This window comes from Pseudophryne corroboree, chromosome 2, assembly GCF_028390025.1.
Source record: "Pseudophryne corroboree isolate aPseCor3 chromosome 2, aPseCor3.hap2, whole genome shotgun sequence".
NCBI classification, from domain to species: domain Eukaryota; kingdom Metazoa; phylum Chordata; class Amphibia; order Anura; family Myobatrachidae; genus Pseudophryne; species Pseudophryne corroboree.
In genome coordinates this window covers 487,896,563-487,913,154 of record NC_086445.1, presented here as the reverse complement: position 1 = coordinate 487,913,154, position 16,592 = coordinate 487,896,563, and the positions used below count along the sequence as shown (strand labels likewise).

Here is a 16,592-nt window from a genome sequence, read left to right as displayed (position 1 = left end):
ATCTAGCAAGGATTGACTTGCCTGCACAGTCTATCTTTTCTTGCGATGCCGGCCTGGCGGGACCGCGCATCGGGATCGCAAGGTGACTTTCACCTTGCGATCTGCACTATCTTTTCTTGCGATTTTGACTATGTAGTCAAAATCTAAAGAAAATATCTCACCGTGTGTACACACCCTTTCAGTGGCGCACAAAGAGGAATAATTAATAAATACACAATATAAAATATAACTTTTATTTCCAATAGACTTCTTTGAAATAATTAAAAAAAAAAAAATGACAATAATGTGAATGAGAAGAAACAAAACAAAATTTGTGTGAGTTTAAAAGGAGAAAGTTGTCAGTGTATTTTTGTGTGTGTATCGTATCCTGATATCTTTTTTATTTTTTTTATTCCTGGTATTCATAACCTTCGTCAGGATGTATATTATCAATTGTCATGACTGTTCTGTTAATAAAGTGTCTCAGTTCTGCAAAAGAAAATGTCTCCCGTGTATTCTTTAATATACAATGCTGATTATTATATTCTTCCTAGACCGTTCCCATAATAAGTGGGTCAGGGTTGTTTTTGGATCAGTATCACCCTTAAATTGTAAATATTCACCATGAAAAATTATTGTATCCACAAATAAAGATGTATTTTCTATATCCCTTGCTACTGGCACATATTGCACTAGAGGTGATGTAGCAAACAGAAGGTGGATGGTAGTAGATTCCTGTTAGGGTCTCCTGCTCTGTGCTGCCACGTCGTCATGGCAACCGGGAGACAAGTGCTAGCGGAGTAACCTGAGCGTAGCTGATACTCCGGTTCGGGTCTTTTGCTGTGCAGTGGTTACAGGCTCTGTGCACGGCAGGGGATCCGGTGCTGGTTTTTGTGCTCACAGTCTGTGAGGTCTGAGTGGGGCGTGGACAGCACCTGCTATATATTATAAACCCTCTTCTCAGGTTAGGCAGATGCTGCTGAATCTTTGTTGGTTAGTCAGTTCCTGAAAGCTAGCTAGTACTGTGTAAACTTTGTATTTGTTTGTTGCTTACTGCAAATAGGCTTTGGGATTTGGTATTACACTCTGCCAATCCTGACCTAGCAGCAAGACTGGAGTCAGTCGTTTAACCTGCTGGGGTTCTTTTGCTACTCTGTGAATCTAGCAAGTTTGCGGCTGTATTCTCAGACTTGCCTGCCAAAATCCTTTCTCACTGTGCAAGGTGTTCAGGTGTCAGTTTAGTGGCAGTAAGCTGAACCAGTGCACTGCAAGTGAGGACTAGGATTGTGGAGACTCTCCTTGTGTCTATTATTCCATCTCTGACCAAGGAGTTTACTGCCACACCCGTTGGTAACCCTTTAGGGTTTTGCTGTTGCCCTTAGCAACAGCATTTCGGGTTCTCTACGTATTAAATCACTACATCTTGCTTCTTTCCATCTGAGCATTCCTAATACTAGGGAGACACCCAGTTTCTTTGCCTTTGGGCTTCTCTGTTCACTTTGTGTTTATTTTGTTACCCTATCACCTTCTGTGTATGTAAAGTCATATTCCCCAGTCTGTCTGTGAGTTCATTTGTTTTGCATCCCTCACCGTTCAGACACCAGTACATTCCTGCTGGCACTGGTGTGCATAACAATTCCTGGCTGTTGGCAGTTATAATGCACTATAAATAATACAGCCGTATTCTGCAGAGGCACCCTTTAAATGTCCCACAATAATACACTGCTGGCTGGGGTCTAATAACAAGAGTTATGGCAGACTTATCGTTAAAGGTTTCTTCGAGGTCCACAGGATTAACATGGGTGTAGGTGGTTGGATAAGGAGTGGGCACCAAACAGTTAAGCTTTTGAGCTCCCAGAATGCTCAGGTCCAGCCTCCCCTCTAACCCCGCCTCTTAGCCAAGGGAAGTTAAGTTTTGTCAGCAAGCCCAAGGCAGATGCAGAATTAAGCAAGGAAGACCTGTACATACGAGAAAAACAACACACTCTTCCATACCAGAAGGAAGGAGTTAGTGAGAGATTCTCAAAATTAGGTGCGTCTGGGTGGGCACCCTGTGGATCCTGTGTACCTCGAAGAAACAGAGTTAACAATGGTAAGTCTACCATAACTCTTGTTTTCTTCTTCAGGGTTCACAGTTGATCCACAGGATTGACATGGGGTTGTCCCAAAGCCAAATTTAATGGAGAGGACGCTCATGATTTGACAGGAGAATCCGATACCCAAACACAGCATTCCTGAGAGGCAAAGGTATCAAAGGAATAATGTCTTAGAAATTGATAGATGACCATGTGGCTGCCTTACAGGAGTTGTTCAGCTGAGGCAACATGGCGGGCTGCCCATGAGGGACCGACTGAGCGGGTAGAATGGGCATAGACATTATCCGGGATAGGGAGATCAGCTCGAGAGTAGGCTTCTGAGATCATCATCCGAAGCCATCTCGCCAGTGTTTACTTATTAGCAGGCCATCCTCTCTTATGGAATCCATATAGGACAAAGAGAGCATCTGTTCTTCTGATGCAACTGGTATGATCAACGTAGATCCTTAGTGCCGAACTACTTCCAAGGATGCATCTCTCACAGTAAAGGTCCGGAAATTGGAAGGCTGGTACTACAATTTTTTCATTAAGGTGAAATCTAGAGACCACCCTGAGAAGATATCCAGACCTGGTTCTGAAAACTGCTCTGTCTGGATGAAACACCAGAAATGTCTGTCATCCATTCGCGATTCAAAGCTGTCATCCATTCGTGATTCACGAGGTGCAATGGTTCAAACGGAGGAACTTGAAGAGCCTTGAGAACTAGTCCTAGGTCCCAAGGAGCTGTTGGAGGTGCACAAGGAGGCTTAATGTGAAGCACTCCCTGAAAGAAAGTGCGAACATTCTGCAAAGATGCAGTTTTGCTCTGAAACCATATGGCTAATGCCGAAACCTGTGCCTTAAGGAAGGTTAGGCGGAAACCTCTGTCAATTCCAGCTTGAAGGAATGCCAGATTCTGGAAACTCTAAAGGATCGAGGCTCATAACTTCTGGCAGCACACCATTGGAAATATGCATGCCAGATCCAGTAATAGATGAGGGCTGAGGATGGTTTACTTGCCTGAAGCATTGTTTGAATTAGTGCTTGTGAAAATCCTTTTGCCTTTAGTACGTACAACTCAAGAGCCACGCTGTCAAATACACTCGATCCAGGTGTGAGTAGAGACAGAAATCTTGAATCAATAAATCTGGTCTTTGAGGCAGCAGCAATGGTTTGTCCACTGATAGCTCCAGCTTGGCCCAGACGCAATGATACACAGACCTGCAGAGGCTATCATTATCACGGCGCCACATTCCTTTTTGAATTTGCAAATCACCCTGGGCAAAAGGGAGATTGAAGGGAAGACATATGCCAGACGGAATTTCCATCTTACTGACAGAGCGCCCATGAAGACTGCTTCGGGATCTCTTGTTGTGGCTCCGTATACTGGGTACTTGCTGTTCTGACGTGAAGCCATGAGGTCCACTTCCGATAACCCCCCATTTGTCAACCAGAAACTGGAAGACTTCTGTGTGCAGGGCCCATTCACCTGCATGAATGCCATGCCGCTGAGGAAGCCCTCTTACCAATTTAGGACTCCTGGTATGACTATTGCGGACATTGCTGCATGATGGCGTTCGGCCCACCTGAGGATGCGGCCTACCTCCTTCACTGCTATCTGGTTACGAGTGCCTCCTTGGTGATTGAGGTAGGCCACTGCAGTGGCATTGTCCGATTGGATCTGAATCGGTCTGCTGTGAAGTATTTCCCTTGCCTGAGTGAGTGCCATGTAGATGGCCCGAAGCTCCAGGACACTGATTGATGGACCACTCTCTTCCTTGGTCCAATTACCCTGAAGAAAGTATTGGAAAAGGTGAAGGCGTAACCTTAAGAAACCACTTCTTGCACCCAGGAATCTGTGGTGGACTGACACCATACCTGTGAAAACTGCAGAAGTTGGCTTGCCCACCTGCGGTCCTCCAGTTGGAGAAATGCGCCGTCAAGGCAGGAGGGTTTGTCTTCTGATTTGGAAATCGGATGTCTGGCTGCCCAATCCTGTCTGGCTTTAGGCTTAACGGTTTTAGTTGATTGAAACTGTCTGGAATAAGCCTGTCCTTTTGCTTTGCCATGGGTCCGAAAGGACCGGAAAGCAGAAGATTTTGGTTTCAAAGTTGATGCCGAGGGCAGAAACAGTGATTCAGAGGTTGCTAATGTAAACACTATTTTGTCCAATTCAGTTCCAAACAGAATACCTCAAGCAAAGGGTAGGGATTCCAATGCCTTCTTGGATTCTGAAAACACCTTCCAGGGTCGTAGCCACACTGCTAAGCGGGCTATTACTGAGGTGGCTGAAGCTTGGGAAGCTAGTAGGCCTGTGTCTAAGGCCGTTTCTTCCAAATAGGCAGCTGCTTGCCTTATATTTGTTATATGGGATAGGTGTTCTCTTGTTGCGTTCACCGAGAGACTATCCTCTAATGCGCCCACCCAGTGTGCAACAGCCTTGGCCACGCATACTGAGGCCATAGCTGGTCTTGTAATTGCCCACGTAAAAGAAAAAACAGATCTAAGACCGGTTTCAACTTTTCAGCCTGTCAGGTCTTTCAAAGACGTTGATGGTACAGGCAATGTAGAAGTGCGCACTAGATGTGCCACATGAGCATCAACTGTGGGAGATACTTCCCATTTGGCACATTTTACCAGTAGAAGAGGGTAAAAGAAGCCATTTTCTTTGGCTTTTTAAACCTCTTATTTGGAGTACCCCATGCTTCCCACATCATTTCAGTAAGGTGATATAATTGCGGGAATTCAGCTGTGACTATTTTTTTTTTTTTTTAAATATTGGGACGGTGGTTCCTGTTCTTCTATTGTCAATATGGACTTTACCGCATGAATCAATGTGGGCACGTCCATTGAGGTGTGATAATCTTCTTCACCTGATTGGGACTCAGGGAGAAAGGAGTCAGCCTCATCTTCTTATGACATCTCAGATTCTGAAAGCTGTGTAGATTGTGAGGATGGTCCCGCATGTCTACATGCTTTCCCTTCCACAGACTTGTCTGCCTGTAACATCTGTTGCAAGGCCGCAGAGGTCTGACCCAAATCCTGGACTGAATGTGAGAACACATCTACCCACGGAGGCTATAGAGGAAACCCCATAGCTGGAGGTATAGCCAAGCGATCCGCTATACGTGTCAAAACCTGCGCAAAAGAAGCCACCCAAGGTGGTTCTTGTACTTGTGCTGGTTCTAGGCTAAAAGCAAGTTGGTCAACTTGATTTAGTTTAGAAACCTAACAATTTGAACAAAACTTGTCCTGCACCAGGTCCTGAGAGGTTAATCCTGCAGCACAGGATTTGCATGAAATTAACATACTGTAGGTGCAGTAGCTGGCTTGTTAATCTTGCCTTTCATGGCCATCATAACAATATAATCACACAATCAGTGTAAATAAAGCAGCAATGTGACAGCCTTCACTTAAAACAAGTAAAAGTGAAGTACATTGCAAAAAACCCTTTTCGCCCCAGCCTTTAAGGTTTGAAAGGTGAAAGTGACAGAAAAGAGCTGACAGAAATAGTATTAAAGTCAGACAGCAGACCTAGCATAAATCAGAAACAATGCAATAAATTATACAATTGCAATGGGCACTTAACTACTCAGTACCACAGTGGTAGGTAGCAGTGAGTGCTGAATAACCTGGCCCTTGGGAAAGGTATACAGGGAGGCTAAACTCAGCGTTCCTATTTATTTATTACCAGTTATTTATATAGTGCACACATATTCCGCAGCCCTTTACAGAGAATATTTGCCCATTCACATCAATCCCTGCCCCAGTGGAGCTTACAATCTATATTCCCTATCACATGTACACACACAGACAGACACATTCACACTAGGGTTCATTTTTGTTGAGAGCCAATTAACCTACCAGTATATATTTTGGGATTGTGGGAGGAAACCCATGCAAATACGGGGAGAATATACAAACTCCGCACAGTTAGGGCCATGGTGGGAATTGAACCCGTGACCTCAGTGCTGTGAGGCAGTAATGCTAACCACTACATCATCCGTACTGCCCTGTTCCTGAAGACATGCTGTAACAAATTTCGGCCAAAGCACATTGTCATCCAGTAACTATCTGCAACAGATGCATCCAGCATATATTGCCACATAGCGATTACTGCAGCAGACACATGTATAATGTCGCTCAGCGTCTTTTACATAGAAGCAAGCCAAACAGTTCAAGGTGGGAAAACCGTAGTTAATTCGCCACCAGAATCAGGGGGAGGACCTTAGTCCCCACTGCTGACGTCCGCCCCAGGGTTCTGTGGCCTTCAAATTTATCCCAGAAGACTGTGATCCCTGGTGGTGTAGCGGGGGAACACCCGAGGTGAACGCCCAGCATCAGTGCTGTCCGGTAGCCTCCAACCCGAGACAGCCAGGCTGCGTAAACAAACACGACTTCCCACGAGTAGGAACGTCACCATACCTTTCTTCCCATGCTCCGGCTGCAGCCTATTCTCGTCAGCGTGGGCCTGAAAGTTAACCCCGCTGGCACCTTCGGAAATCACAAGCGTAGTTACGGGTGTCGCAGCACCGGCGGAAAGTTGTTGGAGCAGTTGCCGCAATATGTCTAAGACGCATAGCGCAGCACGCTCTAAAAAGGCTATATAAAATAATAAAGTTTAAAGAAGCTTAAAACTGTGAAACAGTCCACCCGTTTTACATGTGATCCGGCTCCTACCGCACCAAACAAAAAAACTGACTTCCCTTTGCCAGGAGGCGGGCTTATAGGGGAGGCTGTACAGTAGCATTCTGGGAACTCAGAAGCTTAACCATTTGGTGCCCGATCCTTATACAACCACCTACACCCCATGTCAATCCTCTGGATCAACTGTGGACCATGTAGAAGAAATATATGTAGAAAGCAGCTTTGAAGGCTAGGACTATAGCAATTGCATCATATATATTACAGCTTTATCAGGTCTCTATTATCCTTACTTATGGACACTTGACTGTACTTTCCTTATTCCCATATCATGAATAGACTGCTTAATATATGTCTAAAATGCCCAGGTCTAATATTTAGTGCTGACCCCGCACTATGATTGCAGCTTATTACACTGTAATTACAGCTTTCTTATAACTTTATACATATCATAGTCTGGACCTGAAAAAGGATGCTTGAACTAGATTGTGAATTGTGTCTTTATCATACAATCATTATGCACAAACTTATGTAGGGAAGAATTGTATATACCAGTACTGCTATACAGCTTTAATTATCAGTTCAAGAGAGTTTGCTTAGTTCGTAGTTGGATTGGGGCAGTACAGATAGTGTAATGGTTAGCACTACTGTCTCAATGCACTGAGGTCATGGGTTTGGCAGTTTGTATAATCTCCACGTACTTGCGTGGGTTTCCTCCCACAATCCAAAAATATACTGATGGGTTAATTTTGTTGGGGGCCAATTAACCCTAGTGTGAATGTGTGAGCATGTACATGTGATAGGGAATATAGATTGTAAGCTCCACTGGGGGCAGGGACTGATGTGAATGGTCAAATATTCTCTGTAAAGTGCAGCAGCATATGTGTATGCTATATAAATAACTTGTAGTGAATAATAAATAAATAAATAAATTAACACAGCTAGGGTTATATTACAGTGCTTGGCTCATATTATACCAATACAGCATGACATGGTATCCTGCTCTTCTGTTTTAATTAATTGAATGAACAGTTTTAATTATTGGGAGATATAGGTGATTTGGTGTAGGAACTGACTGTACAATTTTATTCAATTCTTGGAGATATAACCATTGTATTCCTTTAAAATAGTATCTCATTACTTTGAATTAATGGAGTTAGCAAATTACCAGTGCCAGGTGCTTGTTTTTACCAGCACTGTGTTTTTCAATATTTTTGCAACAATTTAATACAATATATTGTTCCTTTTATTGTGATGTTCCAGTGGTAGCTTGTGTTGGATGTAAACATATCAAGTGTGAGTTGTAGTATAGTTTAGCTGCAGCTGTTCAAGTCATTGATCAATAACATACTGTATGTCCACTGCAGTGTAATCTACCCAATATATTATTGATATTAATAAACTTCTAACCGCAGTTTAAATAAGACTGCAGCTTATGTTAAATTGTAAACATCCTTAGCATTGAAATGTTTGTACTGCCTATGTTCCAATGCATTTGATAGTGGCATACTACTAAACGCAACAAACACAACAAACACAACTTTATCAATTTATAGCATGCGTTAATTGTGCTATTTCAGAGAACTCCTATATCCTTACTACGTCCCACTCTGCCAGTGGCACCATTCAAATGCTATGAGTACTGACAATTAGACGTATAACCACAGTCTAAATTATTAGTACACACAGATACACTGTGAATCGCAGACGTATGTTTCACAGAACGAAACTGCCTCTTGCGGAGACACCGCGAGTACCTCCCTGGTGATTGAGATAGGCTACTGCCATAGCGTTGTCTGACTTAACTTGGGAAGGAAAACCGTGAAGAATGTTCTGAGCCAAAGTCAGAGCCCTGTAAATGGCCCTTAGCTCTAGAGCGTTGACTGACAAGTTCCTCTCTGCTAGGGTCCAACAGCCCTGAAAAGTGTGATTGACTGTGACTGCTCCCCATCCCCAGAGACTGGCATACGTTGTTAGAAGAACCCAGTCCGGCATCCAGAACGGGCGACCCTTGTCCAGGTGTGAGGTCTGCGACCACCACAAGAGGGACAGTCGAACCTTTGGAGAGAGGATCATCGTTTATGACTTTATCCATTTGGGTTGACCATTCCATCTGGCCAATATCATGTGCTGATAATACCTGGTGTGGAACTGAGCATATTCTACCATGTCGAAAGTGGACACCATGGACCCCAGGATCTGCACTCCAGAGTGAATAGACACCATGCAACTGTGTAACAGTCAGTGCACACAAAAGTGCAGTGTCGCAATTTTGTCCGCAAGTAGAAAGATTCTCTGTACCTGGGTGTCAAGAAGAGCTCCCAGATGTACCATACCCTGAGCTGAGACTAGAGTGGACTTCTTCTAGTTGATTAAGCAACCCTGTCTCTGCAGGAAGGCTATGGTTATTTGAAGATGGTGGCTGAGGATCTCTAGGGAGTGGTCCAGGATCAGTAATTCATCCAAATAAGGGAGTATTTTCACTCCCTGACAACGAAGGTGAGCCGCCATTACCACCATGAGTTTGGTAAATACTCTCTATGCAAAGTCCAAAAGGCAGTGACTGAAACTGGAAATGCTAGAGTAGTACAGAAAACCAAAGGTATTGCTGATGACAAGGCACTATGGGCACATGTAGGTAGGTGTCCTAAATGTCCAGCGAGACCATAAAGTCCCCAGGCTGCATAGCCAGGACAATAGAGAGGAGGTTTTACATTCGAAATTTGGGCACTGAGATACTTGTTCAGCAACTTGAGGTTGAGAATGGACGATAGGACCCATTGGGTTTCTGAACTAGGAAGAGTGTTGAATAAGAACCCTAGCCTCGTTGTGACAGGAATTATCATGCCTGACTGCTGCAAGGAGTGAATAGCCATCCGGAGACTTTGCGGAGTATGAAAGTATTGTCGTGTGGGGGGGTCTTCTTCTGAAAAAGAGCATACCTGTGAGAGACCACTTCTTGCATCCAGGCGTCTGTTGTGATCTGATGCCAATAGTGCGCGAACTGCAGAAATCGGCCTCCCACCATGCGGTCCCGTCCCGTCAGGCTGAGGGTTTATCTTCGGGTTTAGTGGCATGGCTTCTGGTAGCCCAGGGCTGCTTGGTTTTGGGTTTAGAGACCTTAGTGGAGTGTGACAGCCTTGAAGAGGCTTGCCCTCTGGCCTTACCTTGGGGGTGAAAGGACCGAAAGGAGGAAGTCTGAAGGCAGGAAAGCTGTTTTAGAGGCAGCCAGAGTAGTGACAATCTTGTCTAATTCAGGCCCAAAAAGTATTTTTCTGCTTTCCAGGAGCGGAGCTAAATAATGTGGCGGGCCGCTACTGATGAAGTCGAAGCTTTGGAGGTTAGGAGGGCTGTATCTAGGGCTGCTTTCCCAATATAAATAGCTGCATCTCTGATATTTGCGATGATAGTCTGCTGTTCACAGGTTGCATCAGAGGTGAGACTATTTTTCAGGGCATCCGCCCAGGTTTAAATAGCTTTAGCTACCCAGACTGTTGCTGTAGCGGGGCTCGAAATAGCTCCTGTAAGGGAGTATATAGACTTTAGACATGCATCCACTTGTCTACCTCTTTGTCTCTTTCAAGGAGGATGCAGTGGGGATAGGCAATGTAGAGCTCTTCACCAGATGCGTCACATGGGAATCTACTGCCGGAGGCTTTTCCCACTTGGTACAATCCACTTTTGGAATAGGGTAAAAGAAACTAAGCCTTTTAGGTACATGGCACTTCTTACTAGGAGTCTTCCATGCCTCACTCATGACTTCTGTCAAATGATCTGAGTTGGGAAATTCTGCCAGCACAACCTTTTGGCGTTTGCAAAGAGGATCCTTTGCTTTAGGGGCCGGTTCATCACTTTCCAACTGTAGTGCGTATTTGATGGCCCTTACTAACTCAGCCACATTAAATTTGGATAGCAAATCATCTTCCCCATGGGGAGGTACAGCATCAGAAAAAATAAGATTTTACTTACCGGTAAATCTATTTCTCGTAGTGCGTAGTGGATGCTGGGGACTCTGTAGGACCATGGGGAATAGACAGGCTCCGCAGGAGACATGGGCACTTTACGAAAGAATTTAGATTCTGGTGTGCTCTGGCTCCTCCCTCTATGTCCCTCCTCCAGACCTCAGTTAGAGAAACTGTGCCCGGAAGAGCTGACAGTACAAGGAAAGGATTTTGGAAATCCAGGGTAAGACTCATATCAACCACACCAATCACACCGTATAACTTGTGATAAACTTACCCAGTTAACAGTATGAACAACAACAGAGCATCAGTTCAACCCTGATGCAACAATAACATAGCGCTTATTGCAGCAATAACTATATACAAGTATTGCAGAAGAAGTCCGCACTTGGGACGGGCGCCCAGCATCCACTACGGACTACGAGAAATAGATTTACCGGTAAGTAAAATCTTATTTTCTCTAACGTCCTAGTGGATGCTGGGGACTCCGTAAGGACCATGGGGATTATACCAAAGCTCCCAAACGGGCGGGAGAGTGCGGATGACTCTGCAGCACCGAATGAGCAAACACAAGGTCCTCCTCAGCCAGGGTATCAAACTTGTAGCACTTTGCAAAAGTGTTTGCACCTGACCAAGTAGCCGCTCGGCACAGCTGTAATGCCGAGACCCCTCGAGCAGCCGCCCAAAAAGAACCCACCTTCCTAGTGGAATGGGCCTGAACTGATTTTGGCAGCGGCGATCCAGCCGCAGAATAAGCCTGCTGAATCGTATTACAGATCCAGCGAGCAATAGTTTGCTTTGAAGCAGGAGCACCAAGCTTGTTGGAAGCATACAGGATAAACAAAGATTCTGTTTACCTGACCCTAGCCGTTCTGGCTACATAAACCTTCAAAGCCCTGACCACATTAAGTAACTCGGAATCCTCCAAGTCAGTAGAAGCCACAGGCACCACAATAGGTTGGTTTATATGAAGGGATGAAACCACTTTTGGCAGAAATTGGGGACGGGTCCGCAATTCTGCTCTATCCGCATGGAAAAACCAGATAGGGGCTTTTATATGACAAAGCCGCTAATTCTGACACACGCCGAGCCGAAGCCAATGCTAGTAGCATGACTACCTTCCACGTGAGATATTTCAATTCCACCGTTTTGAGTGGTTCAAACCAGTGTGATTTCAGGAAACTCAACACCACGTTAAGATCCCAAGGTGCCACCGGGGGCACAAAAGGGGGCTGAGTACGCAGCACTCCCTTCACAAACGTCTGAACTTCAGTTAGAGAAGCCAGCTCTTTTTGAAAGAAAATGGATAGGGCCGGAAACTGGACCTTAATGGAACCCAATTTTAGGCCCAAAGGCACTCCTGACTGTAGGAAGTGAAGGAAACGGCCCAGCTGGAATTCCTCCGTAGGGGCATTCCTGTCCTCACACCAAGCAACATATTTTCGCCATATACGGTGATAATGTTGAGCTGTCCCGTCCTTCCTAGCCTTTATCAGCGTAGGAATGACCTCATCTGGAATGCCCTTTTCCGCTAGGATCCGGCGTTCAACAGCCATGCCGTCAAACGCAGCCGCGGTAAGTCTTGGAACAGACAGGGCCCTTGTTGCAACAAGTCCTGTCTTAGAAGAAGAGGCCACGGGTCCTCTGTGAGCATTTCTTGCAGATCTGGATACCAAGCCCTTCTTGGCCAATCCGGAACAATGAGTATTGTTCTCACTCCTCTTTTTCTTATGATTCTCAGCACCTTGTGTATGAGAGGAAGAGGAGAAAATACATAGACCGACTGGAACACACACACGGTGTCACCAGTGCATCCACAGCTATCGCCTGAGGGTCTCATAACCTGGCGCAATACCTCTGTAGCTTTTTGTTGAGGCGGGATGCCATCACGTCCACCTGTGGCAGTTCCCACCGACTTGCAATCTGCGTGAAGACTTCTTGATGAAGTCCCCACTCTCCCGGGTGGAGGTCGTGCCTGCTGAGGAAGTCTGCTTTCAAGTTGTCCACTCCCGGGATGAACACTGCTGACAGTGCGCTTACGTGATTCTCCGCCCAGCGAAGAATTCTGGTGGCTTCTGACTGAATCAGAACCGGTTGGTCGCGAAGCAGGGTCTCCGCTTGACGTAGAGCGTTGTATACGGCCCTTAATTCCAGGATGGTGATGTGAAGGCAAGTCTCCTGACTTGACCACAGACCTTGCAAATTTCTTCCCTGTGTGACTGCTCCCCCCCCTCGGAGGCTTGCATCCGTGGTCACCAGGACCCAGTCCTGAATGCCGAATCTGCGGCCCTCGAGAAGGTGAGCACTCTGCAGCCACCACAGGAGAGACACCCTGGCCCTGGGGGATAGGGTGATTAACCGATGCATCTGAAGATGTGATCCGGACCACTTGTCCAGTAAGTCCCATTGAAAAGGTCCTCGCATGGAACCTGCCGAAGGGAATGGCCTCTTATAATGCCACCATCCTTCCCAGGACTCGAGTGCAGTGATGCACTGACACCTGTTTTAGTTTTAAATTAGTTCCTGACCAGTGTCATGAGCTCCTGAGCTCTCTTTATCGGGAGATAAACCCTTTTCTGGTCTGTGTCTAGAATCATGCCTAGGAAAGGCAGATGAGCCGTAGGAACCAACTGCGACTTTGGAATATTTAGAATCCAGCCGTGTTGCCGTTACACTTCCAGAGAAAGTGATACGCTGTTCAGCAACTGCTCTCTTAATCTCGCTTTTATGAGGAGATTGCCCAAGTACGGGATAATTGTGACACCTTGCTTCCGCAGGAGCACCATCATTTCCGCCATTACCTTAGTGAAGATTCTCGGAGCCGTGGAGAGACCAAACGGAAACGTCTGAATTGGTAATGACAATCCTGTACCGCCAATCTGAGGTACGCCTGATGAGGCGGATAAATGGGGACATGAAGGTATGCATCCTTTATGCCCAGAGACACCATAAAATCTCCCCCTTTCAGGGTTGCGATGACCGCTCTTAGCGATTCCATCTTGAACTTGAACCTTTTCAGGTATATGTTCAGGGATTTTAAATTCAATATGGGTCTGACCGAAGCGTCCGGTTTCGGGACTACAACATGGTCGAATAATAACCCTCCTCCTTGTTGAAGGAGAGGAACCTTGACCACCACCTGTTGAAGATACAATTTGTGAATTGCAGTTAACACTATTTCCCTCTCGTGGGGGGAAGCCGGCAGGGCCGTCGGTGAGGGGGCATCTCCTGAAAGTCCAGCTTGTATCCCTGAGACACAATATCAATTGCCCAGGGATCCAACAGGGAGTGAACCCACTTGTGGCTGAAATTACGAAGACGTGCCCCCACTGGGCCTAGCTCCGCCTGTGGAGCCCCAGCGACATGCGGTGGATTTTGTAGAGGCCGGGGAGGACTTCTGTTCCTGGGAACTAGCTGTGTTGTGCAGCTTCTTTCCTCTGCCCCTGCCTCTGGCAATAAAGGACGCACCTCGTACTTTCTTGTTTCTTTGTGATCGAAAGGCTGCATTTGATAATGTCGTGCTTTCCTAGGCTGTGCAGGAATATAAGGCAAAAGATCAGAATTACCAGATATATAGCTGTGGAGACCAGGTCCGAGATCCCTTCTCCACACAATCCTCAGCCTTCCATATGCCTCTTAAGTCGGCATCACCTGTCCATTGCATATTCTACAGGACACGTCAAGCAGAAATCGACATAGCGTTGACTCTAGAACCCAGTAGACTAATGTCTCTTTGGGCATGTTTTATATATATATATCTTAAGACAGCATCTTTAATATATATATATATATATATATATACACATACGTATATATATATATATATATATATACATACATACATACATACTAGGGTCTCAATCTCTGCTGATAAGGTACCTGTCCACACTGCTACAGCGCTATAAACCCATGCCGACACAATCGCCGGTCTGAGTAGTGTACCAGAATGTGCACGCTATCTGCAGGATCCCTGAGGATAGCTGTTAAGTCAGGGCTACCTTTTGGGCAAACGTGACACCCTAGGGGAAGATTCCCATCGTATCCTGGCCCTAGTAGGGAAAGGATACTCCCTGAGAATTCTTTGTGGGAAACTGCAGTCTCTTGTCTGGAGATTCACGCTCTTTTTCATCATGAGAGGAGGGAAATTTACCTTAGCTTTCTTCCCCTTAAACATGTGTACCCTTGTGTCAGGGACAGATGAGTCATCAGTGATATGCAAATCATCTTTTATTACAATAATCATATATTGAATACTTTCCTGACATTTTGGCTGTAACTTTGCATTATCGTAGTCGACACTGGAGTCAGAATCCGTGTCGATATCAGTGTCTATTATTTTGGATAGTAAGCATTGAGAGACTCTGAAGGTCTCTGCGACATAGGGACAGACATGGGTCACCTTAGCACTTAATTACACATATCCAAACAGGTGTCGGCGTTGTCGACTGAGACACCCCTCACACACACATTTGCTCCATCTCCTCCTTAGGGAAGCCTTTTACCTCAGACATGTCGACACACGTACCGACACACCACACACTCAGGGAATGCTCATCTGAAGACAATTCCCCCACAAGGCCCTTTGGAGAGACAGAGAGAGAGTATGCCAGCACACACCCCAGCGCTATTAACCCAGGAATAACACAGTAACTTAATGTTAACCCAGTAGCTGCTGTTTATATTGATTTTTGCGCCTAATTATGTGCCCCCCCCCTCTCTTTTTACCCTCTTCTACCGTGTATCTGCAGGGGAGAGGCTGGGGAGCTTCCTCTCAGCGGTGCTGTGGAGAAAAAACATGGCGCTGGTGAGTGCTGAGGAAGAAGCCCCGCCCCCTCAGCGGGGGCCTTCTGTCCCGGTTCAATGTACAATTTTTGGCGGGGGCTCATACATATATACAGTGCCCAATTGTATATATGCTAAACTTTTGCCAAAGAGGTCCCAATTGCTGCCCAGGGCGCCCCCCCCCTGCGCCGTGCACCCTTACAGTGACCGGAGTATGTGAGGTGTGTGTGGGAGCAATGGCGCACAGCTGCAGTGCTGTGCGCTACCTCAGTGAAGACCGGAGTCTTCTGCCGCCGATTTCGAAGTCTTCTTGCTTCTCATGCTCACCCGGCTTCTGTCTTCCGGCTCTGCGAGGGGGACGGCGGCGCGGCTCTGGGATCGGACGTCGAGGGTGAGATCCTGTGTACGATCCCTCTGGAGCTAATGGTGTCCAGTAGCCTAAGAAGCAGGACCTATCTTCAGAGAGTAGGGCTGCTTCTCTCCCCTCTGTCCCACGATGCAGGGAGTCTGTTGCCAGCAGAGCTCCCTGAAAATAAAAAACCTAACAAAATACTTTCTTACAGCAAGCTCAGGAGAGCTCACTGAACAGCACCCAGCTCGTCCGGGCAGATTCAAACTGAGGTCTGGAGGAGGGACATAGAGGGAGGAGCCAGAGCACACCAGAATCTAAATTCTTTCTTAAAGTGCCCATGTCTCCTGCGGAGCCTGTCTATTCCCCATGGTCCTTACGGAGTCCTCAGCATCCACTAGGACGTTAGAGAAATTTGCGTTTCCTTTCTCATTCAGGTATTCCTCAGAATCCAAAAGTTGCCCGGACTGTGCAGATGGCACACTACGCTTAGCCGTGTTACTATAATGGGGTGCGTGGCCCTGCAATATTTGCTGGAAGGTTGCAGAGGAGGAAGCCAAACTCTGCACAGAGGCAGAGAACGTGTCCATCCACAAATGCTGGGGAGGTGTGACCGGTATAGCCTGGTGTACCTGTTGAGGTAGCTGCTGTAGCACTACAGTAGAGGGAGCTACTGCTGGGGCTGTAATGTAGTCTGCAATCTTAGCCAGCATTTGTGTAAATGAAGCGCAGGGGGGGTTCTACTGCTGGGGTTGCAGCGGCTGATTGGCCTGGAGAGGAATAGCAAGAGGCACACTGAGC

At 46.3% G+C, this 16,592-nt stretch overlaps 1 protein-coding gene across 7 annotated transcripts in view; it reads right to left on the bottom strand.

Annotated features, from left to right (window-relative positions):
- RAD51C (RAD51 paralog C) overlaps positions 1-16,592 on the bottom strand; it is a 207,942-nt gene that overhangs the window by 16,212 nt on the left and 175,138 nt on the right. The window lies entirely within an intron of this gene.